This window comes from Onychomys torridus, chromosome 19 (genome assembly GCF_903995425.1).
Source record: "Onychomys torridus chromosome 19, mOncTor1.1, whole genome shotgun sequence".
Taxonomy (NCBI): Eukaryota; Metazoa; Chordata; class Mammalia; order Rodentia; family Cricetidae; genus Onychomys; species Onychomys torridus.
This window is the reverse complement of record NC_050461.1, coordinates 4,006,671-4,033,205: the sequence shown is the minus strand read 5'-3', so window position 1 is coordinate 4,033,205 and position 26,535 is coordinate 4,006,671. Positions and strand designations below refer to the sequence as shown.

At 38.3% G+C, this 26,535-nt stretch overlaps 1 pseudogene; it reads right to left on the bottom strand.

Moving 5' to 3' along the window:
- Nucleotides 1–22,560: 22,560 nt before the first annotated feature.
- LOC118570212 lies at nucleotides 22,561–23,475 on the bottom strand (annotated as a pseudogene).
- Between the last annotated feature and the right edge of the window lie 3,060 nt (nucleotides 23,476–26,535).

The following is a 26,535-nucleotide window of genomic DNA, read 5'->3' as shown; positions in this document are numbered from 1 at the left end:
CAGTTGGAGGACGAAGACTAAGTGATAGGGTCAGAGTCACCCCCACTTGCACTGTGAGGAGTCCCACAAAAACATGAAGCTAACAACTATCACATTTCACAGAGGGCGCAGTGTAGAACCACTCAGGCTCCATCATTGCTGCTTCAGTCTCTCTGAGCTCCTAAAAGCCCTGATTAGTTGATTTTGTGGACCATGTTCTCCTGGTGTCCTTAACCCTTCTGTCTCCTACAATTCTTCCTCTCCCTTTTCAATGTAATACCTAAGCTCTGAGGGAAGGGACCTGGTGGAGATCTCCAATTTGTTATCTCTCTCCACCAAATATTTGGCTGTGGGTCTCTGCATCTGCTCCCATCAGCTGCTGGATGAAGGCTCTATGTTGTATGTCACCAACTTTTAACACCAAATCTTTAATAAATAACTACTTGCTTTATGTTCTGGTGCTTATTTCCAGTGACATTAAATGCTTTTCACATTTGTAATGTTTATTGAGTTTAATAAAATGTTCATCATTCCAGGCTCACAGTGGGCTCCTTCTGGTTGAGGAGGAAGGAAAATATCTTCTAATTGATTTTTATTGTACTTTTCTAAAGAACAAGTCCATGATATACAGAATCAGAAAATATCTAGCATTTTTCTCACAGATTCCTATTTCATGTTTTAAATGTTTCTGAAATTAAAATATAATTAGATCACCCCTTTTCTCTCTCCTCCTCAACTCTCCCATGGTTTCCCTTTCCCACTCAAAATCATAGCCGGGATAGCTTTTTCTCCTTCTGTGAGCATTGTTTAGGGGTTTAGAAATGAAAAATTCCTCCTTCCTCATTAGCATGTTGTTGTACTTGCTCAGGTCTTGTTTAGGCAATCATATTGCCAAAGTATCAAGGGTGAAGCTTGCCTATTAATTCTAAGACAGTTGTGGAAACTTTTCTGTTCCCTTGGCTCTTACATGTTTCTGTGTCCCCTCTACCATGATGTTACCTCAATTGGTAGAATATTTTATAGTTCCATCCATTTGCTGGGAAAATCTCATGATTCCATTTATCTTTGTTGGTGGATAGTATTCTACACTGTATTTATTCCACATTTTCATTTTCCATTCATCAGTTAAGGGACATTTGGATTATTTTCACTTCCTAGCAACTGTTAATGAAGTGGAATTTAACACGACAAAGCATATATCTGTAGAATAGGATGCTGAGTTTTTTAGGCATATGCCAAGGAGTGGACATATAACTGTGTCATGTGTTAGATTTCTTTTTCTTGGGTTTCTGTCACTGATTTCCATAATAGCTGGACAAGTTTCAGATTTCACCAACAATGAGTAAGCATTTCCCTTTCTCTACCACCTGTCCAGCATCATTTTATTGACAACTATTCTGACTAGAGTAAGGAGAAATTTCAAGGTTGTTCTGACTTGCATTTCCATAATTAATAAGGACATGAACATTATTTGAAATGTTTCTTAGCCCTTGTTACTATTTTCTTTGGTAACTCTATTCAGATATATAACCCAATTTTAAAATGGGCCTTTTTTGTTTTTCTGATTATTTATTCTTTTGAAATCTTTATACATTCTGGATATTAAGATTTGAAGCTGTCAATGTACAGGTGGCAAAGATTTTCTTGCAGTTTGTGGGGTTACTCTTCATCTAGTTGGTTGCTTCTTTAGTTATTCAGAAGCTTTTTGATTTAATGAGGTCCTATTGGTTAATTGTTGGCCTTCATTACTGGACAAAGATAGACCTATTCAGAAAGTCCTCTCCTATATCTATATCTTGTGGAGTGTTGCCTGTGTTTTCTTCTAGTATTTTCAGCATTTTAGGTGTCATATTTACTTCTGAATTTATGTATAATGTGATAAATACAGTTCTGACTTCATTCTTTCACATGTATAGATCGATGTTTCCCTACACAACTTGTAGATGCTGTGTTTCTCTAGTGTATATTTTGGCAATTTAGTCAAAATGACATGGCTATATCTGTTTACACATACCATGTTTAGGTATTTTATTTTTGTTTAACTCATCTACATGTCTGCTTTTTGCTTCAGTCAAAAACTGCTTTTATTAGTATAGCTCTGCAACAAATCATGAAATTTAAATAACAATCCAGCATTTTTTTTTGTTGTTGTGATTTGTTTGTTTGCTCTTTATGACTTTAGGTATTCAGGATCTTTTGTGGTTCTATCTGAATTTTTGAAAAGATCTGTGGTTTTTCTTTTTTTTTTTTTTTTCAGACTGTGAAGAATGATATGGGGATTTTGATTGGGATTGTATTGAATGTAAGTATGCCATGTCTATGGTATCTCTTTCTCAGAATTTTTGTTGATGGTGTGTATAAAAGCAATTGAATTTTTCAAATGGATGTTGTCCTGCCATTTTGCTGAAATTGCTGATCATTTGTAAAAGTTTTCTGGTTCAATTTTTGGAATTTATTTTATATGATATGATACCCTATGTTAATAAAGATAATTTCTTTTTCTTTCTCTTTAAAATTCAACTACTGCTTTATTGGTCTAGTTAGTGCTTTGAGCACTATATTGAGAAAGAGTAGGGTTAGTAGATGACTTTATCTTATTTAAGATTTGTTTTAAAATTTTTTTATTAATTTTTTCATTAATTTTACATGCCAACCACAGTTTCCCCTCCCTCTTCCCCTCTTGTTTCCTCCACCATTTCCCTTCTGCTAGCTAGATATTCAATCCTCCCCTGTCTCTATTCACACAGGGGCAGGCCTCCCATGAGAATCAGCAAAGCATGTCACACATCGAGACAAGAACAAGCTCCCCAGCTTCATGGTTAGGTGAGGCAACTCAGCACGGGAATTGGGTTTCCAAAAGCCAACTCATGCACCAGAGACTGGTCCTGATCTACTGCTAGAAGCACCATAAACAGACCAAGCTACACAACTGTCACACACATGCAGAGGCCTTACGTTGGTTCCATGAAGGCTCCCTAGCCTTCAGTTCAGAGTCACTGAGCTCCTGGCAACTCAGGTTAGCATCTCTGTGGGTTCTTCCATCATAACAGTGACCCCCTCCTTACTTGTATAATCCCTCCTCCCTCTCTTAAACAGGATCCTGAAGCTCTGCCCACTACTTGGATATGGATTTCTTCATCTACCTCCATTAGTTACTGGATGAATGTTCTCTGGTGACAATTAGGACATTTACCCATTTAACTACAGGACAAGGCCAGTCCAGGCATCTTCTCCACTATTGCTAGGGGTCATCCTTGTGGACTTATGCAAGATTTTAATAGGGTTGTTTCAAGCTTTTCCCCATTAAAAAAGATTTGTTTTGGCTGTGCATTTGTTGTATGTGGAATTTATTATGTTTAGGTGTGCTCCCTCCTGTTCTATCCTTTAGGGCCTTTATCATGCAGCCCTGTTATATTTTGTGAAAGGCCTTTTCTACATCTATTGAGACAACCCTGTGATTTTCATCTTTAAATGTATTTTTATAACATTATATCCCATGGCCTGTGTGTGAAGATGCATTCCTGCATCTCTAGGAGCAAGGAGACTTGGTCATGAATAATATTCTTGATATGTATGTATATTTGTAGGAGGACAGGTCAATAGAGTTGAGGAAATTGGCTTAGACCAATAGCCAAGGCATGCACATAATGTATTCCTTAAGAGTCAACCTGGAGTCTGCCTTAGGGCCTAGCAGTAGGAGCTGTCGGATATCAGAGTTCCTCGTTGATATCAGAGTTCCTGATCATGCCAAGTCTGCCTGAGGACCTAGCAACAGTCACTGTCAGAGTTTCTGATTGTGCCCAGCCAATGAGGAACAACCACAAAGACTGGGTGCTGGGAGGAGGGTATATAAGGGCTTCCCTTTTATTGAATAAATGAGTTTGTTATTTGCTTTCAATGGACTCCTGGTGTCTGTGTCATTGATTCCACACCTCACCCCCTCCTCTGAGGAAGCCATTAGAATTCAAGCAACATCTGGCACCCAAAGTGGGGCTTCTGTTACTTTATTCGTATCAGGGCAGGTTCTGATCATCTCCCTCCCTTCACTTGAGGTCCTTGACAGTGCCCCCAAGATGGTGTGTTTCAGTGAGAAGGTCCCTCACTGTTGTGCACCTACCTCTGGCAGGTAAGCATTGGGACCCCCACTTCTTTCCTTCTTTTGTGTTGTCTGTCATGTTTGTCAACCCATCCCAGTAAGAAGGCATATATTTTTTGTTTGTTTCAGTTTGCCCAGCACCTCCATGTAAGGATTGGACCCCCCCACGCCAAGAGGTGGAACAATCCACAGGGACAGGCCATTGTTGAGAGGACCAACAGAGCTCTTAAGGAGCCGTTGATGAGGACTCCTCACCAGAGGCTTGGAGAAATCCTCAACTGGCCTTAACGTAGGTCCTTTTTCATATGAACTTTCTCAGTTTTGATTAGAAGGTCCTCAGCCTGTCCTACAAGAATTGGATGTGTTGCCAAGGAACATGCCTCTGCCCCTGGCAAGAGGGAGAGATTCTATCTTCCTCCAATGGCAGCACCATCCGCCCTGCTGACCCATGAGAGAGGGTATGCTTGTATTTTTCCTCTGAGTGCCACTACATCAATATGGGTCCCAGCAAGAGATGTGCACTTGGCCATAGGTCAGCCTGCTTCCACCAAGGAGAAAATCACCCAGGATGGGTGATGTATATACTCCCCTTTCTTGTACTCATTGCCCCTCTAAAGGCTGAAGACTTGTGGAGCCTTTCTTTTCCTCATTTTGTATGATGACTTTTGAGATGAGGAACATTAGTTTAGCAGGCCTGGAGCTAGCTAAATATATTAAGGGTCCATGGTCAGCTAAGTTTCTATATTATCCATTACAGCTAACACATGAAATTTTCCAATTAAATCAGACAAGAGCACAGGTTATAGTCTTTGACTCTTTATATTTTTTTGAAAAGATTTGGCATGATATAAAGAAACTGTTTGATCCCTCCTGAATTTCATTTATGGTTTGATTGGCAGGGTGGTACTTTTGATCTTTCTCCTTTTTAAGTGTCTCCTACAGCATATCCAACAACAGGTAGCCACTAAGGCAACTCTATAGGTATTAATTTACCTTAATTATATGTCTTAGTACCTTAGATATCCAACTGATAGCCCTCAACAGGAGGCTATGCATATCTGGATTTCTGAAATTCAAAAAGCTACTGCCTGACACTCCCCAAACTGGGGTGATTCCTCTTGAATAAATGCTCTTCAAGGGCTTGTAGTCAAAGACAGGTCAGAGCTTTTTGGCAAGCCAACCTAAAACAGGCACAGTCCAGTTGCTGAATGTCCCCTAAGGCGAGGTTAACAAGGCCAGAGCAAAGAACTCCAACACCGAGTGAGTTGTCAGAGTTCCTAGTAAATATCAGAATTTATGATCATGCCAAGTCTGCCTGAGGACCTAGCAACAGTCACTGTCAAAGTTCCTGATCATGCCCAGCCAATGAGGAATGACCACATAGACTGGGTGCTGGGAGGAGGGTATATAAGGCCTTCCCCGTTATTGAATAAATGAGTTCATTGTTTGCTTTCAAAGGACTTTTGGTGTCTGTATTGTTGATATCACGTCTTCTTACCCCCTCCCCAGAGGGGGCCATTAGAATCCAAGCAACATACATTCAGTTTATAAGCATTCTATTTAGTATTTTGGAATATATATCCAGCAGAGATGTTGGCCTCCAGTTTTCTTTTGCTGTTGTTATTGTTACGTGTTGTTTCCTGGCTTTGGTATTATAGTAATGCAGGCCTTGTAAAAGGAGTTTAAAGTGTTCCTTCCTTTTCTAATTTTAAAAATAGTTTAAGAAGGATTGGCTATAGATCTTTGAAGCCTAGAAGAATTCTGCTCTGAAGCCATCTAAGCCTGGGAGTTTCTTTCAGTTCAGAGGCTTTTTACTGCTATGTCAGTCTTACTTGTCATGGGTCTGTATAGGTTGTTGGTCTCTTCTCGGTATAACTTTGGTAGTTTGGCTAAGCCTAGAAAGTCATTCCCTTTCAGTGTTGGGGGTTCAACCTAATGGTGTACCAGTTTTTAATTATTCCCTTACAATGTTAGCAACTTCATTGGTGTCTGCAGTGGTTACTCTGTGATCATTTCTGATTCTGTCATCTTGGTGCTTTCTTTCTTTGACTAGCTGGGTAGCAGGTATGCTGATTTTGTTTATATCCTCAAAGAACTCTTTCTTAGATTCATTAACATATTTCCTTTTTTTCTTTGTTTCTAGTTCATTAATTTTTGCTCTGATTTTCATTTTTTGCCATCTGCTGGATTTGAGTTTGGTTTGTCCTTATTTTTCCAAATTCTCGATTTGTATTTGTTGTCTTTCTGTATTTTTAATGTAGGTACTTAGGGCTAGAAAGGTTCTTTGTATAACTGGTTTTAATCTATCCCAGATGTTCTGTAGTGTTATTTTCATTTTCACTTGGTTTCAAAAGTATTTTATTTCATATTTGACCTCTTCATCATTCAGTAATGAATTGTTTAATATCCATTAGTTTTTCTACTTACTAGAGATTTGTTTACTTTATGATAATAGAGGACACATGGGGTTATTTCAAGTGTTCTGAATTTGTTAAGAATATCCTACAGATAACTCTTACATTCATTTATTATAAGATTTAATTTAATTTTAATATTTCTTTCTTTAATTTTGACCAGATGTTTGTCTATTGGAGTATTAAAATCATCTACTATTGGGCTAGAGAGATGGCTCAGAGGTTAAGTGCACTGGCTGCTGTTCCAGAGGTACTGATTTGAATTCCCAACAACCACATGGTGGCTCACAACTATCTTTTATGAGGTTTGGTACCCTATTCTTGCATGTATACATAATAAATAAATCTTAAAAAAGTCATCATCATCTACTATTAAAAAGTTGATGTTAATCTGTAGCTTTAAATCTAGTAGTATTCTTTTATGAATTTAGATGTACCAGAATTTGGTGCATTTATGTTTAAGATTATAATGTCTTTTTGGTTAACTGATTAACTTTAATTAAATGACTCTTTTATCTCTTCTGATTGGTTTTAGTTTGAAACCTATTTTGCCAGTTATTTGGATCACAATATTTGCTTGCTTCCTGGTCATATTTGATCTGTATACTTTTCCCCCATCCTTTCACTTTAAGGTGTTTCCTAACTTCAAAGCTATGATGAGTTTCTTGTATATAAGAGATAGATTTTGTTTCTTATCCATTCAGTTTCCTCTCTCCAGTATTGAGGCCATTAATATTTGAAGATGTTGTTGGAAAGAGTGTATTGATTAAAGTTGGTTTTTTTTTTGGCTTTGTTGTTGTTTTTGTTTTCATACATACTTTGTGTCTGTTAATTACAGTTTCATTTGTTTTCTTTCTACAGTTTCTTGGCTCTGAAGATTCATCTCTTCAGTCTGATACACTGTTTTCTATATTTTGTTTGTCTGCTGGTCTGCTGGAGATGAGTTCTTTTAACTTTTTTGAATCTTGGGGAGTTTTTTCCCCTTCAACTGTGGCCAATCATTTTATGTTGGTAGTCATAATCTTTCAGAGTACATTTCTCAAGGATCTTCTGACTTTTCATATTTTCACTGAGAAATCAGCAAATATTCAGATGGGTTTTACATGTCTGTCTGACTTATGCATTTTCTCTCAAAGCTTTTGATATCCTTTGTTTTGTGTATTTAATATTTTAACTATGATTTGCCACGGTGATTTTCTTTTCTGGACGTGTCATTTGTTGTTTGTGTTCTTCTTATATCTGCACAGATATGTATTTTTTTGGTTTGAGGAAATTTAATTCAATGACCTTATTGCAAATATGGTCTCTTTCTTTTTTTTTTTTGATTTTTTTCTCATCTATTCCTATAATTATAAAATTTGGTTACTCATGGTGTCCCACAGTTCATGACTATCCATGTATGCTTTGAAACTTTTCTATATGTGTTTACTTATGTTGCCTAAGTCTTCTACTTTAACTTCTAGTCTGAATATTCCATTTTCTATTTGGTGAATTCTGCTCGTAAGGCTTTCCCTAGAGTTTCCTAGTAGAGTTATTGAACTTTGCAGTTCCATGTTCATTTCAGCTTGTGTTCTTTTAAATATTTCTATATCTTTATTGAATTCCATTTTCAAATCCTGGAGTGTCTTTGTCATTCCCTTAAGTTTTATTTTTGTGTAATATTTTGCATCACTAAGGCATTTTTTATTTTTACTTTCATTGAGTGGCTCTTTGTGTCTTCTTTAATCTCCTTGAATTTCCTCATGAAGTTTTTTTAATTGTTCTTTTAAATTCTCTATTTTGGAGTTTATCTAAGGAATTCTCATAGGAAAATATTTCTATAGGACTGGTGGCATATTTTGGTGGGGGGAGGATACTGTATTAATCTTTCTTATCATTTGTATTAATAAATGAGACCAGGGTATATGAAGTTTTTTTGTTAGTTCTGTGTCTTATATGGACAGAGAAGGCTTGGACAGGTCATAGGATATGCTGGCCAATTTGAGCCTGAAGGTCGAACATGGTATGGATGGGATGAAGTCAGTTGTTCACAATGTTTGTGTCATAGTCTGAGCCTTGGCACTAGGAGCACTTTGTGGGTCTATCCATCCTAGGGCTTGGCACTAGATGTGCGACTGAGAAAGATGTGTGGAGGGTAGCATCTCATAGAGTCGTGGGCTGGACCCAGGTTAGAGGATGCACGTGTGAGCTGGTGTGAGTAGCACTTGTGTCAGTCATTGGAAAGAAGTTGTGGAGGTGTCTAGGTTGCCTGCTTGGAGATGGAGGCAAGCAAGGCTCTTCAAGGAGTGGATGGTCTCAGTGGATGCTGAGGCTCAGATGCACCCAGTGTATAGAGGAGGGGAGTGGGGTAGAGTCAAAGAGAACTGGTTGGAATGGCTGAAGTGGACGTACTAAGTAGTCTAGTTTCCTAGGTTAGGGATCTATGCAAGCAAGGACTCTGAGCAGGGATGGATGGAATTACTGATGCTAATTGAGGTCCCTACCTTAAAGGGTTTGGGGAAAGTGGTGCTCAGTAACTTCTTTCGAAATCACTACACAAGAAACTTCTTTAAACCTTAGATAGCACTCGGATTCTACAAATAAAAATATTTTGAAAAGTGTGATTTAATTAGCTACATCAATAAATAAAAACAATACAATTGAATCAAATAAGTCTCAGACTATTTTTCTTTAATTCCATTCAGTGAAAATTCTGGAAAAGTATGTTATAAAACAATGTGGTTATCATAATTTAATTTCAATCATTTTAAGGAGGAAAAGGAAGAGAGCTGGAAGTGAGAGATAGTTCATGTTTTAGTATTGATATGTATTCCTAACCACTCTGTAGGCTGTAAAGATTAGGAGTTCAGAGCCATTTATTTTATCCATTTGTAAAATGAAGGGAAAGGCATCGCAAGACTTGGAGACCCTGTAGTAGTATTCTGTGATGATTTTCTGGAACATTCCTCATTCTACCAAAATTATTTGTTCACTTGACATTTTAGTCAGTGTTCTATACGGTAATAAAACTTATAGAATGAATATGAATCTCTCTCTCTCTCTCCATATATATATATTATATGTGTGTGTATGTACTAGAAACAATATACATATATACTAGATTTTCTTCTAAAAACTATTTTCATCTATGCTATAGAGGTAGAATTTTCAAATCCTTCTGGTAAATGGCTAGGAAGGACAAATGTGGAAAGTTAACAAAAGCACAGAAGCAGTCCAGAAAGTCACCTCTCTAGGCTCATAAACAAGAATTTCTTATCAGTGTGTCATGTTTCCATATTTTAAAGAAAGAATAAAGCAGACTTTCAACTTTGCATCTCAAGAAATTGTATTTCAATAGTAAAATCTCAATATATCAGATACTCTATTAATCCAAATGAACCTAAATGAAACTAATAGTTAATCATACTGAGTTTATATAATTCTCAGTTATTGGACAATTTATGTTGGCAAAAATGGTAACACAGCACATTAATTTTGAAAACTGTCAAGATAAAAATTATTGCATTAATGATATGGTGCAAAAATATGTGAACCTTTCTAAGGGAACAAGTAAGCAAGGCAGTATGGTATATGTTGTCCTTTCTCACTATTATCTCAGTGTCTCAGATTAATTTGAGATGCCCCAACCATCCAGTAGGATTTTCCCTTAGTTCAATGTATTTATTTCCATAAGCACATACCAGACATCCCTATTATGTCTTCTACTTCATGAAAACTATCTTTACTTCTTATTTATTATAGAAATTTTAGATGTTTAAAAATTCCATTGACCTATTCTTACTAAATATCAAGATTTACTTACAAGATACTTATATCAAGTACTATTATAATACTGCTTTTAGTACTATGTTTTGTCATGAACTTTCAGTTTCAGAATTGAAAACTAAAAGCTAAAACTGACTTGTCACTTTAAATCAGACACAGTATTTTTATAGCATTCCCCTACCATATTCGTTCTTCATTTATTAGCTACTAAAAAACAATTCTTCATATCGGCCAAAAAGTCTTTCTTGATTTTATTCATCTTGCTAACTATGGGAATCTTTCCTTTGAAAATGTTGACCCATTGTTTATAAAGTCAGTCAAGTTTGTGGGTCATTTCCATTTTATTTGAGTTTATGTACTTCACATAATTTTATTTTTTTCTAAGATTTTTCAAACACATTCAAGATGCAGAGAGTATTGTGGAATAGAGGCTCAGTTTTAGGGTGATCAATTAAAAGATGTATTGTTTGGCATTTGTGAAAGTACTTTTTGAGTCAGTTGTACAGAATTCATGTGCAATATATATCCTAACTAGTGAGAGGATTAAGAGTACATGAAGTCAGGCAGCTGTGGCTGATGCCTTTAGTCCCAGCACTTGGGAGGCAGAGCCAGGCAGATCTTTGTGAGTTTGAGACCAGCCTAGTCTACAGAGTGAGATCCAGGATAGGCACCAAAACAAGATGGAGAAACCCTGTCTCAAAAACCAATCAACCAACCAACCAAACAGACAAACAGTACATGAAATTAAAATTTCAGCATGGTCTAAATAAAAACTTAGACAGACAGCAACTTTGTGTTGGCCTTGAAACTTTTACAAACTTATATTCTACACATTATTTTGGAATTGAAAATAATGTGAACTTTTTTGAATATTTGATTGTAGTCTTTTATCTTAGTTATGTTTGCTTATATCGGTAGACCCCTAGATGAATAGATAATGTTTGAATATTTACTTTATTTCAGTATTTTTTTAAAAAAAGAGGCAGTATACTAAATCATCACAATATGTACCACAAGAAATAAATTTTTGTTGTATTCCCTCCTAAAATAGTTACTAGACCAGCTTATTCTGAATTTGTGATAATGTCCTTTCCTTCCAAGAGTGAATCAGGAAAATGTTATAATGTTTGCAGCATGAACATCTAGTAAATGTCACCATGGCTGTTTATGATTTCATGATTGGGCTCTCAGCATGCTAACAATTCCTTAAAGAATGAAAACCAATTTAAATATAATAAATGAAATGCTTCTCATTGAAAATAATAGTGAAAACCACAAAGTTTAATCCTTCTCCAATTTTGTATTTTATGCAGTAATTTTTAAAGACTTGAAGACTTGATTGGATTTGGGGGGTCTTACTAAAATAAAGATAATGACTCATGTGGAATAATTTGCTTTCCTCCAAATAAGACTTGCTAATTGAAAATTATGGCTTTAGAGGTTAAATTTAACTGCCTTTAAAATTATCTATTCATTGTTGCCTAACTATTCAAATCACCAAATACCAGGTGTTCTCCTCTGTTGTGTCCAGTATCCAGCTGATGCAATGGTATAGACCCATTCTGAGTTACTCAAGAAATTATTGTCCAATCCCTTTGAATCTGATTTACATACATGATTTCCCTGAAATTTGAAAATGAAAGATGTTAGTTTCAAATATCAGGAATAAAGCTGACATTCTCAAATTTTCTCACTAAACAGTATACATGTAATATTAAATAATCTAATGAAGACTAAAGAGATTCAAGCCTCAAAAAAAAAAAAAAAAGGCTAGTCTGTGAGAATCTAGAGAAGACCAGACCTGCATGGGTAAAACACTGTACTGCTTTCATGAGGATGCTCTTCTGAGAGAGAGCTCACTGACAGTCAGCTCCATGCTGCTTTATCACGTGGCTGCCCCAAGAGGCAAGAGGCAGTCTTATTCCTGGGGAGATGGGCATCGGGAGGACAGATGAAATTTCATTTACTCAAATTTCACAGAAGCCAGCACGTTTGGTGTTTAGTCCTCAAAGGAAACACTGCTGTGTCCACTGATGCTTATCATGAGCTATAAACTTAGAAAGGTGTTGCAGTTTTCTTCCTGGTGAGGCTTTCTATGGTCCTGTATGGGCTGGGACCATTGTTATCCACTACTCACCTCAGCAGAACCTGTAAGGGTGGACTGAAATGTATTTCAGAAGCCACACTCTTCAGAGACCGGAACTATCCATGATATTCTGCAGCATTATAGTGAGATGGTGAATTTTGTGATGTGTGTATGAATATCAAAGCCTATTGACTTCCTGTGGGCAGGAATCCCTTCAGAGTGGTGATTGCCAGCCCGTGCTTAGTGGCACTTGAGTGCACAGTCAAGGCATAACTATTGAGGAGCTTGCAGATGACACACATTCTCTATAGAAACCTGTTGCATTGAGGAGGAGGAATGTGTCTTTCCAAATGCCATGAAAATTGACACTGGAAACTAGAAATTTCCTCCCTTCCCAACAAATCCTTTTAGTGACTTTGCACTGCATCAGCTCCCACTGAACTCACAGAATATAGTATGCTACCCTTCAAACTCATCTTCCATGTTCCTGACAGTCACCTATCTAAATGGTAACACAAACAATGGCCTCTCCTGATAAAAGCAATTTATCATTCATTTTCATCATGGTTTCTGGAACATAACATTAATATACCCACAAAGGTTGATAAGGTTTTCCATTTTAATCTCCATATCTTACATTTAATCTGAAAAAAAATCCTGGTCAGGTTTTTAAAGAAATATACAGAAACAAACAAGAACAAAACAGGCTTAAATTTCATGTTGGTCTTCTGTATTTTTTCTTGCTTTGTTTTTTTGTTTCTGTTTTATTTTTATCTATCTATCTATCTATCTATCTATCTATCTATCTATCTATCTATCTATCATCTATTTATTTGAGGCATGGTTTCCCTGTGTAGTTTTGGTGCATGTCCTGGATCTCAGTTTATAGACCTGGATGGCCTTGAACTCACAGAGATCTGCTTGGCTCTGCCCTCCTGAGTGCTGGGATTAAAGGCGTGTGCCACCATCACTCAGCTTGCTTTGCTTTCTTAATTGTTTTCATAACCTCTTTTGGAGTGCTATGTTCTCCTAAACATCTTTTCTGACACTCTCATTTCTACTTGGTGTCCTGCATCCTGTATTATTGTCTACTCTGTGTCTGTAAGGTTACTGCAACCATGTATAGGTCTTTATTGGGTTCATTTTCTCCTCTAGCTAAAAATTAAAATGCAATGTGAGTTTATCTGAAATTATCATCTATTTTTAATTATCAGAAGTTGTGAGTTGAATATAGAAGAGTCAGTGTAAGTGAGAGTAGAGTGACGGCATCAGACTGGACCGTCTGTGGGTAGAAATCAAAGTTTACTAGGAGGACGAACTGCTGGACTGCCTCTGAGACTAGAAGATGGCCACTTGGAGAGAAAGTCATTTAATATGGTCGCCAGAAGGGTGGGGTGTGCTGACAAAGGCTGTGTGGATTAACCAGGAACTAGATACCTTGCCCATGGTAGTTGACCATTGTGTTGGGTTAGGGAAGTAGTGGGGTTTTTTGGTAAACAGAAAATTGCCTTACAAGATTATTTGAGGAATGCTGAATTTAGGCTTCTGTTTATCCAATAACATTCCTCTTCTTGCCCAGTTTGAGTCCTTTTGTTTAAGACATTGTCACCAGCACTAATACTTTTGTGACCAGCTTTGGACCTAACAGTGAATATGAATCTTGTATTATTTGATAGGTCAAAATCTCTATCAACAACAGTTCTTAGTAGACAACACTTTACTTGTTCAATTTATATATGCTATTTTCACTTGTTTTTGATGGTATTATACTTTGAAGTTTTGCATTTTAAGCTTATTGCTAATATTAAAAATGGATAGGTTTTTATTTAATAACTATTTCTGTATGTGTTCATGGTGTGTGTGTTAGTGTGCACGTTGCTTACATATATGGCTGCAGATACACATAAGAAGTTAGAGCAGTACATTAGATGTCTCCCTCAAATGTTATCTGCTCTATTACCATGAGACAGAGTATCTCACTGTGCCAGAAGCTTGCTATTTTGTCTAGGGTGGCTAGCTAGGGAACTCTGGGAATCTCCAGTCTCTGCCATTCAATCCTTGGAACAGAGGCCTTTGCGGTTTTTGTTACTTGGGTTCCAGAAATTCAGAAAGTCCCTGTGTTTGCAGAGTACATATTGTTACTCACTGAGCCATCTCCCCTACAATTTACCTTTAGTGATGTTATAATAATCTTTTATAAAATCTGGGTAAAGTCCTATTTATTTAATTATCCTCTATTTTTCTTTCATTGAAAGTAGATTTTTTTCATACAATGTATTCTTATTATGGTTTTTCCTTCCCCAACTCTCTGAGGTTCTCTCTATCTCTTTCGCCATCTGAATCTATACTCTTTCTATCTTTATGGTTAGAAAACAAACAGATATTTAAAGAACAATAATAAAATAAAACAAACAAACTAGAATAGGAAAAAACAAACAAACAGAGAAGAAAAAGAGCCAAAGAAAAGCATTAAAAACATTTGTAGAAGCAGAGACACACGTTTGCACACAGAACAGTCTAGTAAGCACACAAAACTGGGGGCCATAATATCTATGCAAAGGACCTGTAAGTTTAATAAAATGCCCCGACAAAGCATTCTGAGACAAAGCACCTCCAGAGATTCCACTGAGTTCATTTTGTATTGGCCATTTATCTACTGGTGGTTGTGGAGCCTACCTTTAAGAGTGGTTTGTATCCCCAATGAGAATCCATTGGATAGAACTAAGTTTTCTTTTGTAGGTGGTTATTGATTGGAGATAGCTTCTGGGTTAGGCTTGGGGATTTGTGTATGCTTTTCCTCTCAGAGCTGGGACCTAATCTGCTGCAGAATCATAGAGGCCCCTGGGCATGCTTTCATTGTCTTTGTGAGTTCATATGTGCCTTGGTTCTGAGTTTGCATGTGCTTTGCTGAAAGTCTTGTTTCTTTGTGTCCTCACCCCCTTTGGATCTTGCATTCTCTCTGTCTCCTCTTCTGCAGGATTTGATGAGTCCTGAGGAGGGAGAATTTGATGGAAACTTCTGTAGTATTAGGTTTATATAGTAAATGGCCCTTAGATTTTTCTGTCCCTCTCTGTATCTCCTCCCTTATTCCTCTCTTTCCTACCATTTCCCATCCTGTCCTCCCATTCTGTAATCCCTCTTGTCTATCCATCACTACTATTCTAGTTCCCCTTCCCAGGAAAACCCACCTTCCCCTCTCTTATTCCCTTACACATCCTTGACCTCGGTGTAATACTAATTACCTTTAGTAAGGAGGTTCTTTGTAGATTCTTTGAGATTTTCTACATAGGTAATCATTGCATCTGTAAATAGGGGCAATTTAAATTATTTATCCATTATTTCTTTTTATTATTTTTGCTGCACTAGCTAGAAATTTCTGTTGACTACTTTTGACAGGATGGCAAAAGTTTTTGTGTACTGCATAAAACTCAGGTGTAACTCATTCTTTTACCCTCATAATGTTGATTGATAAGTATCTGAGATTTTTATTTGTTTGTTTTGTATTGTGCTTAGTATTATGCTTTATATTTGGTTGAGGATAAGTTATGAATTGATATTGGATTTTAAAAGGATTTTCTTAATAGATATTATAGTCTGTGACTGTTACACAAGCAATGTAAAACCATAGACACCTGGGTTGTATAAGGAATGAAAGATTATGCTAGGCTGCAAAGCAAGATTCTGTATTAAAATATAAAAAAATATAAAGAGACTTCGTCTGCATAAATTTAAGTTACTATGGGATTAGAAATTATTAGTGTTTGATACAACATATAACATTGTATTTTTTCCAATTGTAAACCAGACTTTCCTCCTTAGTATAAGTCTTAGCAGTCATTATGTTCAATTATTTTTATATGTTACAGAATTCTATTTTATAATATAAATTTTTATCATGATGTCAACTTTTAATAGTAATAAATCCTTAAAAAATCTCTTTAGTATTGGGTGAGCTATGATAGTTTTTATTTATCCTCAAATTAATTTTTTATCATATCTGCTATATGGTTACTCTCCTTTTACGTCTCTCTTTCTGTCCTCATCCCTGTCCTCTCTTGAGTCATCGACACTTTTAACAGGTCTGGGGCACCTGGTTATCAATGTAAGTTTGTTTTATTATGAGATAAATGTTCAGGATGTGTATCCTGATCATAATCACTGTGTATTTCCACCTATGAGAGAAGCATGAGGAACTTATCCAATATCCACTATGAAAGCAAGATAAAGATGATGTAAGTTAATGAATATCTCTGTGTCATTAATTCTCTTAACCTGAAGAAATTCATTGATCTGTTTTCAAATTTGTCTCTTTCCACAGTTGTCTCCACTCAGCTTCAGGTTTTTTTTCTTGATTACTTTCTTTTTGTTACTTCCACTTAGTAAAATACTTCCCATTTTTCTCAGTAGTTCTAACATGTACATCCACATCATTGTACATACACCTGGTTTCATCTAATCGAGGGAACTGTGAAAAGTTCTTTTCTTGTTTTACTTAATTTGCTAGGTCAAGGTTGTATTCATATCTGAACAAATTCTGGTTGAATTATTTATTTTTCTTAAATATCTTTCATTTTCTTTATTTCTTCTGAATTTACATTAAAAATTTAATTTGCAACCTTCTATACATTGTGGGTGATAAATTGTGAGAACTCTAGAGCAGTCTTATTTCTTTGGTGTTAGCTTTGATTTTATCAGACAGTTTTTTTTCAGGGTTGATAGATTTATTGAAGAGCAATTATTAACAATTAAGATTTGCATTTACATATAGAAATTCAAAATTAAAGACAGATTTTATTTGAAAATAAGAAAGGTGTTTTCTTCTCTATCAATTGATCGACTGACTCTTCCTTTCCATTGAGAACAGCATAACCTGGGATGTTCTTGGAATTGTAATTCTAATCAATAGTTGTTTCATGATTTTGATAATCTTTAGTTTCTTATTTCACAATTCTTTTGCTTAACTTCTTATAATAATTCAAGAAAAGTATTTTACAATCATTTATTTCTTTGGGTACACATACAGGGACATGGGCAAAAGAAGAGTGGTGAGAAAGGTAACTTAAACCTGAGGTGCACGACAAAGTCTGATGGAAACACAGTAGATGCAAGCCAACTAATGACACAATGTGTTTAAAGGATTTTGAGAACAGATACCCCATATGAGTGGGCAATGTTTTATCCAGAGACAGACAGTGGTCATGAAGTTCCCAGAGGCACACGGAGTTGTACAAGCTCTTGCTGCTGTTCTTGGTTGCCCACAGTAACTCAGTGGTAAGACCCTACTGTTGATGACACCATGCACTTTAGCTCTGCACATAGATGAAGCAATCTTAAGTTGTTTTGGAAACTACTTTCTGGCTGACATTCATAGAGGTTGATAGGTAGGCTGCTGGAAAACAAAAGACATTGATAAGTTTGCCTAGTATGTATCCTAATTATAGTTTTCCCTCCCACTACTTCTTCCAGTTCCTCCCCACCTCTGATCTACATCCTTTCTGTCTCTCATTAGAAAAGAACAGGTTTCTAAGAGATAAAATACAAACATGACAAAATGAAATATAATAAGATAAACAAAAACCACTTTTTGAAGTGAAATGAGGCAACCCACAGAAGGAAAAGAATCCTAAGTGAAGGCACAAGAGTCAGAGATTCATTTGTTCTCACACTCAGGAGTCCCAATAAAACACTAAACCAAAAGCTATAATACATACACAGAAGACCTGGTGAACACCCATTCAGGCTCAAGGCTCTGTAAGTTCATATGTCCCTTGCTTAATTGATTCAGTGGACCTTGTTCTCCTGGTGTCCCCTATCTCCTGGCCCTTACACTTTTTTGCCACCTTTTCTGTTGGGTTCCCTAAGCTCTGAAGGGAGGGTTTTGATGGGTTTCCCATTTAGTGCTGTGTGTTCCCCAGACTCTGACTCTGTGTAATTTCTGGCTGTGGTTCTATGCATCTGTTCCATCTTCTGCTAGAGGGAACATGCCTGATGATAACTGAATAGGGTGCTGATCTACGAGTATAGCAGAGTATCATTAAAAGTCTTTTTATTGATACTATTTTTTTAAAGACCAATGATGTTTGGTTTTACCCTAGAGATCTTGGCTACCTAGTCTCTGGTTCTTAGTTGTCCAAGTAATGTCAGATGTGGTTTATACCTTGTATAGTAGGCCTGAAGTCAAATCAGACATTGGTTGGCTGCTCCCACAACTTCTGTGCCACCATTGCCCTGGTGTATCTTGCAGGCAGGGCATATTGTCAAAGGTTTTGTGGGATGGTGTTTATCTTCTTGTGTGTTAGCCTGCAGAGTGCTTTCCTACAACAAAGACACTAGAGCATAAGAGTGAAGGCTGTATATAGGCACCGGTAGAACTTCTCCATGTTCAATGAGTTGAGCAGGTGAGGTCCTTGGCAATGGGACCCAGCTCTCAGTTTGTAGACAGTAACCCTTTTTTTTTTTTTCAGCAACAGCCGGGTTGTTTGAGCATTTTCATGTGACCCCTTGGCCAACAACTCAATTGTGCTCATCTCAGTCTTGCTATCAGATGCCTTGTTTGGTAATAAGAGATGGTCAACTGAGACTGTATATCCTTCATCATCAGGAGACCTCATTAGAATTGCCTTCATATATTTTAGGATATTTCCACTACGCTAGGTTTCCATATCATTTCTCAAATGCTCCTCCATTCCAACAATCCCTCTCGTCTACCATATCTCCCCTTCTACTCCCCACCTGATTTTCTTGTTTCAGTCTCCAAATGCTCCCAGTCAACCCATAACATCTCCGTCTATGTTTCCCTTGGAGGGAGATCCATGTATCTACCCTAAGTCCTTCTTCTATACCTAATCTCTACAGACTACAGATTGGTGATCATTTACTTAAAGGCTAATATATACATACAAGTGAATATATACCATATTTATCTTTCTGGGTCTGAGTTACCTCACTCAGGAAAATATTTTCTAGTTACATCCATTTGCCTGTAAATTTCATGGTGTCTTTTTAAAAGTCTGAGTAATATTCCATTGTGTAAATGTACCACATTTTCTTTATTCATTCTTCAGTTGAGGGACATCTAAGTTGTTTACATTTCTGAAAACTATGACTAAAGCACTATAAACATAATTGAGCAAGTGTCTTTGTAGTAGGATGGAGTGTCCTTTGGGTATATTCCCAAGAGTGGTATAGCTGGACCTTGAGGTACATTGATTCCCAAACTTCTGAGGAAACACCACACTGATTTCTAAAGTGGCAGTACAAGTTTGCACTCTTACCAGCAATCGATGAATGTTCCCCTTATTTCACATCCTTGCCAGCATCTGCTATCTCATGTGTTATTGGTCTTAGAAGATGTCAGAAGATAAAAAGATCTCCCATGCTCATGAATCAGTAGGATTAACAGTAAAAATGGCCATCCTACCAAAAGCAACCTACAGATTCAATGTAATCCCCACCAAAACTCTAACACAAATTTTTACAGACCTTCAAAGAACAATTCTCAGCTTCATGTAGAAAAACAAAACAAAACAAAACAAAAAAACCCAGGAGAGTTAAAACAAGCTTGAATGCTAGAGAGATTACCATTATTGATTTCAAGTTGTATCACAGAGATATAGTAATAAAAACCACATGGTATTGACATAAAACAGACATGCTGCTCAATGGAATCATATTGATGACACAGACATAAACCCACACACATATATACCCTTGATTTTTTTTTTTTTTTATAAAGAAGTCAGAAATACACTCTGGAAAAAAGACAGCATCTTTCACAAATGGTACTAGTTAAACTGGATGGCTGCATGTAGATGAATGCAAATAAATCCATACTTAGCCCCATGTAAAAATCTCAAGTCCAAGTAGATCAAGACCTCAACAAAAAACTAGATACACTGAACCTTATAAAGGAGAAAGTGGGAAGTGGCCTTGAACTCATTGGGACAAGAGAAAACTTTCTGAATAGAATGCCATTAGCACAGGCTCTAAGATCAACAATTAATGAATGAGACCCTGTGAAACTGAAAAGCTTCTGTAAGGCAATGGACATCATCATTCAGACAAGGCAACAGTCTATAGAATGAGGAAAGTTTTTTTTTTTTTTTTTTTTTTTTTACCAACTCTACATTTGATAGAGGACTAACATCTAAAATATATAGAGAACTCAAGAAACTGAGTATCAAAAAACCTAATAATCCAATAAAAAATGGGGTACAAATATAAACAGAAAATTCTCAATGAAGAAAAGTCAAAGTGTTAGATAAACACATAAAGAAATGTTCAATTTCTTTAGCCATCAGGAAAATGAAAATTAAAACTACTTTGAGATTTCATCAGATGGTTATTATAAATATACTCTAAATAAAAATTCTATTAGGCAGTAATTTCAGTCACATTTTAAAAGTTTTATGTTTAGCCCAGGCTGGTTTTAAATTTGCAAACCTCTTGCTTCTGTTTTTTTTTTTGTTGTTGTTGTTGTTTTGGTTTGGTTTTTGGTTTTTTTTTTCCAGGATGAATGCATTTTACTGTTGTTTCCTTTGGGAAACCAAGTACTTAGGAACCCAGGCCTTCCCTTGGGCCACCCCTATCCCACATAGTTCCAGTATCTAAATTATTCATACTGCTGTTCCATCTCACTTTTCCAAGGTTTTTTGTTTGTTTTTTTTATTCAATAGAGATGCCAAGTAGTAGCTCTTGGCCTGTGTATGATAGCATTCCTGAGATTGGTGATATCCATCACCTCATCTCTCCAACTTTTCCAAACTAAAGCAAAATTTCCAAAGTCTTGTTCATTCTTCTTTTGGCCCTCTCCTCTCCCTTGGGTCTCAGTTCCTTGAATTTTTTGGTTCCGTTAGAAGTCACAGTCCTTCACAGCTTCATGGACAAAGCCAGTCCCTAGTTCAGTAGTCCAGGCTCTGAAGCTCATGCCACTTCTGTTCTGCCCACTCCTTGACAAGTCAGTTTGCTAAGAGGGGGATGCTTTATACCATCGAACAACACGCCCTCCTCCTAGAACTCCATCTAGAAGGGCCCCACCTTCAGACTCTATACAGTTGAAGTTCTGGTCTAGCCATTCCTTTACACTTGACCTCTAAGCCCTGGGCTCAGGAAAAACTAGGCACAAAGAAGGAAGACAGTGTTGACAGAACCCCTTTTGGGGACTTCTGAACATTTTCAAATATAGTATGTGCCATCCACAGCATGATTCTCCAGTGTTCAGACTTAGTCTCCTTGAGGGACAGTTCAGGGGACTGGGGCCTCAGGACAAGACTCAGCTGCCTTATTTCCCTCTTCTTTCCCTGGTAACTCTACTACTCTCTCCAAAGGTTTCTGTACCCAAAGCTGATGGGCCTGCTGGCTGAGCTCCGGAGCATAAACAGTGCATTCACATATGAAATCCAGCACATCCAGGGACTGTCTGCTATGATGCCACTGCTTGGGGAAATCTGCAGCTGAGGCCCAGGCTTGCTTCCTTCCCCAGACTCCCCAGACATTGGACTGGGAAGGGGAAATTGCTGGTACCCAAGATGGGGACCAGCCTAAGGGAGCTCAGTGACAGCAATGAAATGCTGAACAGGAACTGTCTCTTCGTGTGGTCATCCTGGGGTGTGGAGGAGAGGGCAGGGGGAGTGGAGGAGAGGGCAGGGGGCGTGGAGGGGGCAGGGATCAGAGAGTGGGGAGCTGGGGTGACAAAGCTGTTCTCTGGAAACATAGAAGATGGGAAAACTTTGCCTTAGGAGGTAAAGTTCCTTCTGGGAATGGGTGGTCTTTCTATGGCCAAAGATTTAGCTCTTTAACCCTACTTTCCCGACCTTGAAAGGTGGAGGGATGGAAAAATGGGAGAAATGGGCAGGGAGCTGATCCCATGCAGATTTTTCTGCTCTGAAGAAGAAGGAGCTAATATCGTAATCAAACAAAAATAACAAAGAAGAAAGTAGGGTGCAGGGAGCCTGATAACATCCCTTAATCCTTCTCCACCAGTCCAGAGCCATAGTGGGGCTGATGGCAGAACTGGGAACCTCAAACCACTGCCTCATTGGAAAGTGATCCTGTGGCAAGCTCCAGTTCTAAGAAGGACATGATCCTGTTCCCCACTTTGCCCATGGGACCTAGAAGTCATCCAGCAAGGTAGGCTCTGGGGTGGGACTTAGTTAGTCTCGGGCCCTAGGGCATCTGACTCAAAGGTTCCAGCTGCTGTGGAGGTTGCCTCCAGGACAACTTCAGCCCACAGTGATGCTAAAGCCACAATGGAATCTGTTGCGTCAGTGATTGAGGAAGGATCCCAGGGCCAGAGTGACAAGCAGGGGTGGCATCTTCTTCTCCAACACAGCACCTACACACCAGTTACTATCCACCAAGCCTCGGAAACACCATATTGCCCTGGGTCAGAGTCAGGTGGTAACCAAAGGAGAAGGTTGTAGCCTTGTATTTGCCTCAAACTCCACTCCAACCTGAACCTGTTCATTCGCCCTGTGGTATTAACTTGCATGGGCCCCACCTGACCCAACATTCAACATAGCTACCCAGTGCACAGCTGAGTACCAGAGTCAAGATGGCCCCCTCTTTGCCTGGTCATCGGTGATAAACTAGCTCTCCTCCTAACACCAGCCGGTGAATGATGCTCTGCAGGAAGTGAGCAACCATGATCACTGATTGCCCGATCAGGTCAGGGTTTCCCAGCATCAGAGTGGCTGTGTAGTCGCCTCCTTAATATTTGCCATCATACAGCCAGGTCAGGAACTTTGCCTGCTGTGTCTGGAAGAAAGCCATAGCTTGCAGACGCTCTGCCAACAGAAGCAAGATCTGAACGTTGAGACTGCCACTGCTGTCCATATCCCCACCACAGTGGGGGACACCTCAGTGGGGCTAAGCTGCCAGTCTCCTGCATAGGCGGCATGGAGGTGATAGCCTGGTAAACCCAGAGCACTCGTGTACACAGTATGAGCTCCTTGGAAATGGCTGCTCAGAACCTTGTTGACAACCACCAGCTTCACGCCCTCCATCTGTGCTGGAAATACATCTTTGCACAACCGGTGAAGCTCATTGAAGCTCCTGGGGTTGGGCAGCGGTTCCTCTCGACCGGGGCTCTGGCAGGGTAAAGTCCCCATCAGTGCCAGGTCCAGGGTGTTCCCCATTTTAGTCCAGGGCACAGGGGTGTTTGGGGTTAGCCATCTCAAACCATCCTGCTGCCCCTTTCCCCCAGGCACACCCCGGTCATCTTGATGGGGGCAGCCATCTTGAGTCGCTTCTGTTTTTTTTTTAACATAGCCTACCTATGTGTATCACCACATCCGACATTAGGGGGAGAATAACGTATCAATAGGGATGTTTGAAAAGGCAAAATATTAATCATTTGTCTTTAAAAAAGTACAATACATGTAATGTTAAATATAAATATACATATATACTTTTAATGATCTTTGCTCATTTGGGCTGACAATGCCCCCTCCATGACACAAAAACCATCTAACAAAAACTCCAGTGACACACAGGAGAAGTCTTCTTTGGAGTTAGCTGGGATTGTCCAAGAGTCCTTCCTGTTGCTCTCACGGTAAATCCCTATTGCTAAAGACACAATGTACCTCAGAAATGACCCAGAGACTTCTGAGCTGGAACTGACCTGAATGCCACTACTTTGAGCTTTAGCTTTCATGATACAAGAAAGCAACATAAGCTTCTAAATTTGAGAGGCAACCAACAGTCCTAACCAGCCATGATGCCTGTGAATCACAACAGCAATTAGATTGGTACACTAGCTCTTTATGTGCAAGAATTTACATACATATGTTGGCAGTGAAAAAAAACAAAAACAAAAAACCCCTCTAATTGGACTTAGGACTCACTCCATAAGAGAAAAATAATCATAGTTGGTACTGGAAACCTAGAAAACTACCCAGGGCTAGTGAAGTCGTGGATCTGTGGAACCTTTAACCACTGCTTTGCTGAATCAGCACAATCCCTAACAATAACATACACCTTTCCTTTTACCCACTGATGCATGTAGTCTTCAACCTTCATCAAAGAAATTTGTCTTTGAAATAGACAGAAATTATTACAGAAAACTATAACCAATCAAAATGCAGAACTAGTCCCAGTGGATATATTTACAGAATTCTCTCACATCTAAGGTTTGGTGAACATTTAGAATAGGAGGCAGAAAGGCAGTAAGACAGAGGATCTCTGAGATTGTGTCTCCTAGCATTATTAGAAGCTACAGGCATTAATTCTCACCAACATGGCCACTCAAATGTGAGCTCTTCAAGGTCAATGAACAGTAGTCATGCCAAAGTGGGCAAGAGAATGACCAGAGGGCCTCAGGACGACATAAAGAACGATAGGCAGTAGAGAGCTAGAGGTGGGAGAAACATTTTCCCCAGGAAGAACACATGGTTAAGTTATTTAATATGAACTGTTCAGTCCTAAAACATGTACTTACAAGTAACATTATACAGACTGAGCATATGATATTTAGGAATATATATGTATATCTGTGTACATAAATACGTGCAATATCAGTTAATAAGAAAAAAGGCCAGGCATTTGAAAGAGAGCAATGTAGGAGATTTTTGAGAGAGAAAAGTGAAAGTGAGAAATGATGTAATTATATAACAATCTGGAAATAAAAAACTGATGAAATTTTGTTTTGGGTTTCTCTGTGTAGTTTTGGTGCCTGTCCTAGATCTTGCTCTGTAGACCAGGATGGCCTTGAACTCACAGAGATCCACCCTGAGTCCTGGGATTAAAAGTGTATGCCACTACTACCTGGCTTTAAAAATAATTTTTCATATACTCTTTCAGCACATTATAACAACATAAGATCAATGAGTCAGGGAACAATGTGTATAGATAGAATATGGAGAGCCCACTCCCAGTACTCTCCAATTTTCTAGGCTTTCTAGTGGCCAGAGTGTTAGGGACCAAGATGTCAGGAACCAAACATGAACCATGGAAAGTACTAGCTAGGCCTTTTAGATGCAGAACTCACCTTCATGGTCTATACATGGTCTAGACTATATAAAAGAGTCTCTATGTAGTCACAATTTAAGTTTTATTGTGTGTGGTGATATATTGTGTCCCGCAAAATATTGTGCACCCTAATAAAGCTTATCTGAGGATCAGAGGAAAAAGCTAGCCACTATATTAAACATAGAAGTCAGGTAACAGTAGCACATGCCTTTAATCCTAGCATTCAGGAGGTGGAGATCCATCTGGATCTCCGTGAGTTCAAGGCCACACTGCGAACAGAGCCAGGCATGGTGGCACATGCCTTAAATTCCAACACAAGTTAACCATAAAGGTCTGGAGTTCTATACAGTCAGACAGGAAATGACAGAGCTGGGCAGAAAGAGGAAGTGATGTAGCTGGGGAAAAAGGAAATGAGATGGCAGAACAGAAAGGCATATAGATGTAGATTTACAGGAAGTAGGTCTCTTTGGAGACCGAGGGCTGGTAAGGTGAGGTTGGCTGTGGCTTTTCTTGTTCCTCTTGTTGTGCTATGTTGGTCATCTGCCCACCCACCCACCCCGCCCCCCAAGACAGAATTTCCCTGTATAGATTTGCACCTTTCCTAGAACTCACTTGGTAGCCCAGGCTGGCCTCGAACTCACAGAGATGCACCTGTTCCTGCCTCCCGAGTGCTGGGATTAAAGGCGTGCACCACCCCAGCCCGGCTGTACTATGTTTAAATATGTTGACAGTGAACCACCCGATATTAGACTCCCAATCTGCACACCTTTTCATTCTTATCTCTTTTTGAGGTTTGCTTCCCCGAATGATACCTACAGGGACCCTCTCAAAAGGTAATATTAGATATCTTAATCACACATGTGAACACTTAAATAGAGAAATGCCTGAGAATAGAATGTCTAGTTAATGCTACCAGATGGCAAGGCTAAATTGCTCAACTTGCTTTTGGGAAAGGAAATTATTGCATATAGAGAATGTTGTAGAAGATTTTCTCTTTGCACACCCTTGAAGGACTACTCCTGTGTAAACTGTAGCTTCTGAGTGTGTGAAATATTAGTCATCAGCCATTCAGAAAACAAAATTATGTTTACTCAAAAATATATACATTCATTCTCTCTAATGGTTTTGCAACAAATATCCAGACATGGAGGAGGCAAAATGCCTTTACTTTCTGAAATTAAAAACTCTGTATTCTAAAATCTTTATAAAACCTCAGTATTTATGTCAAA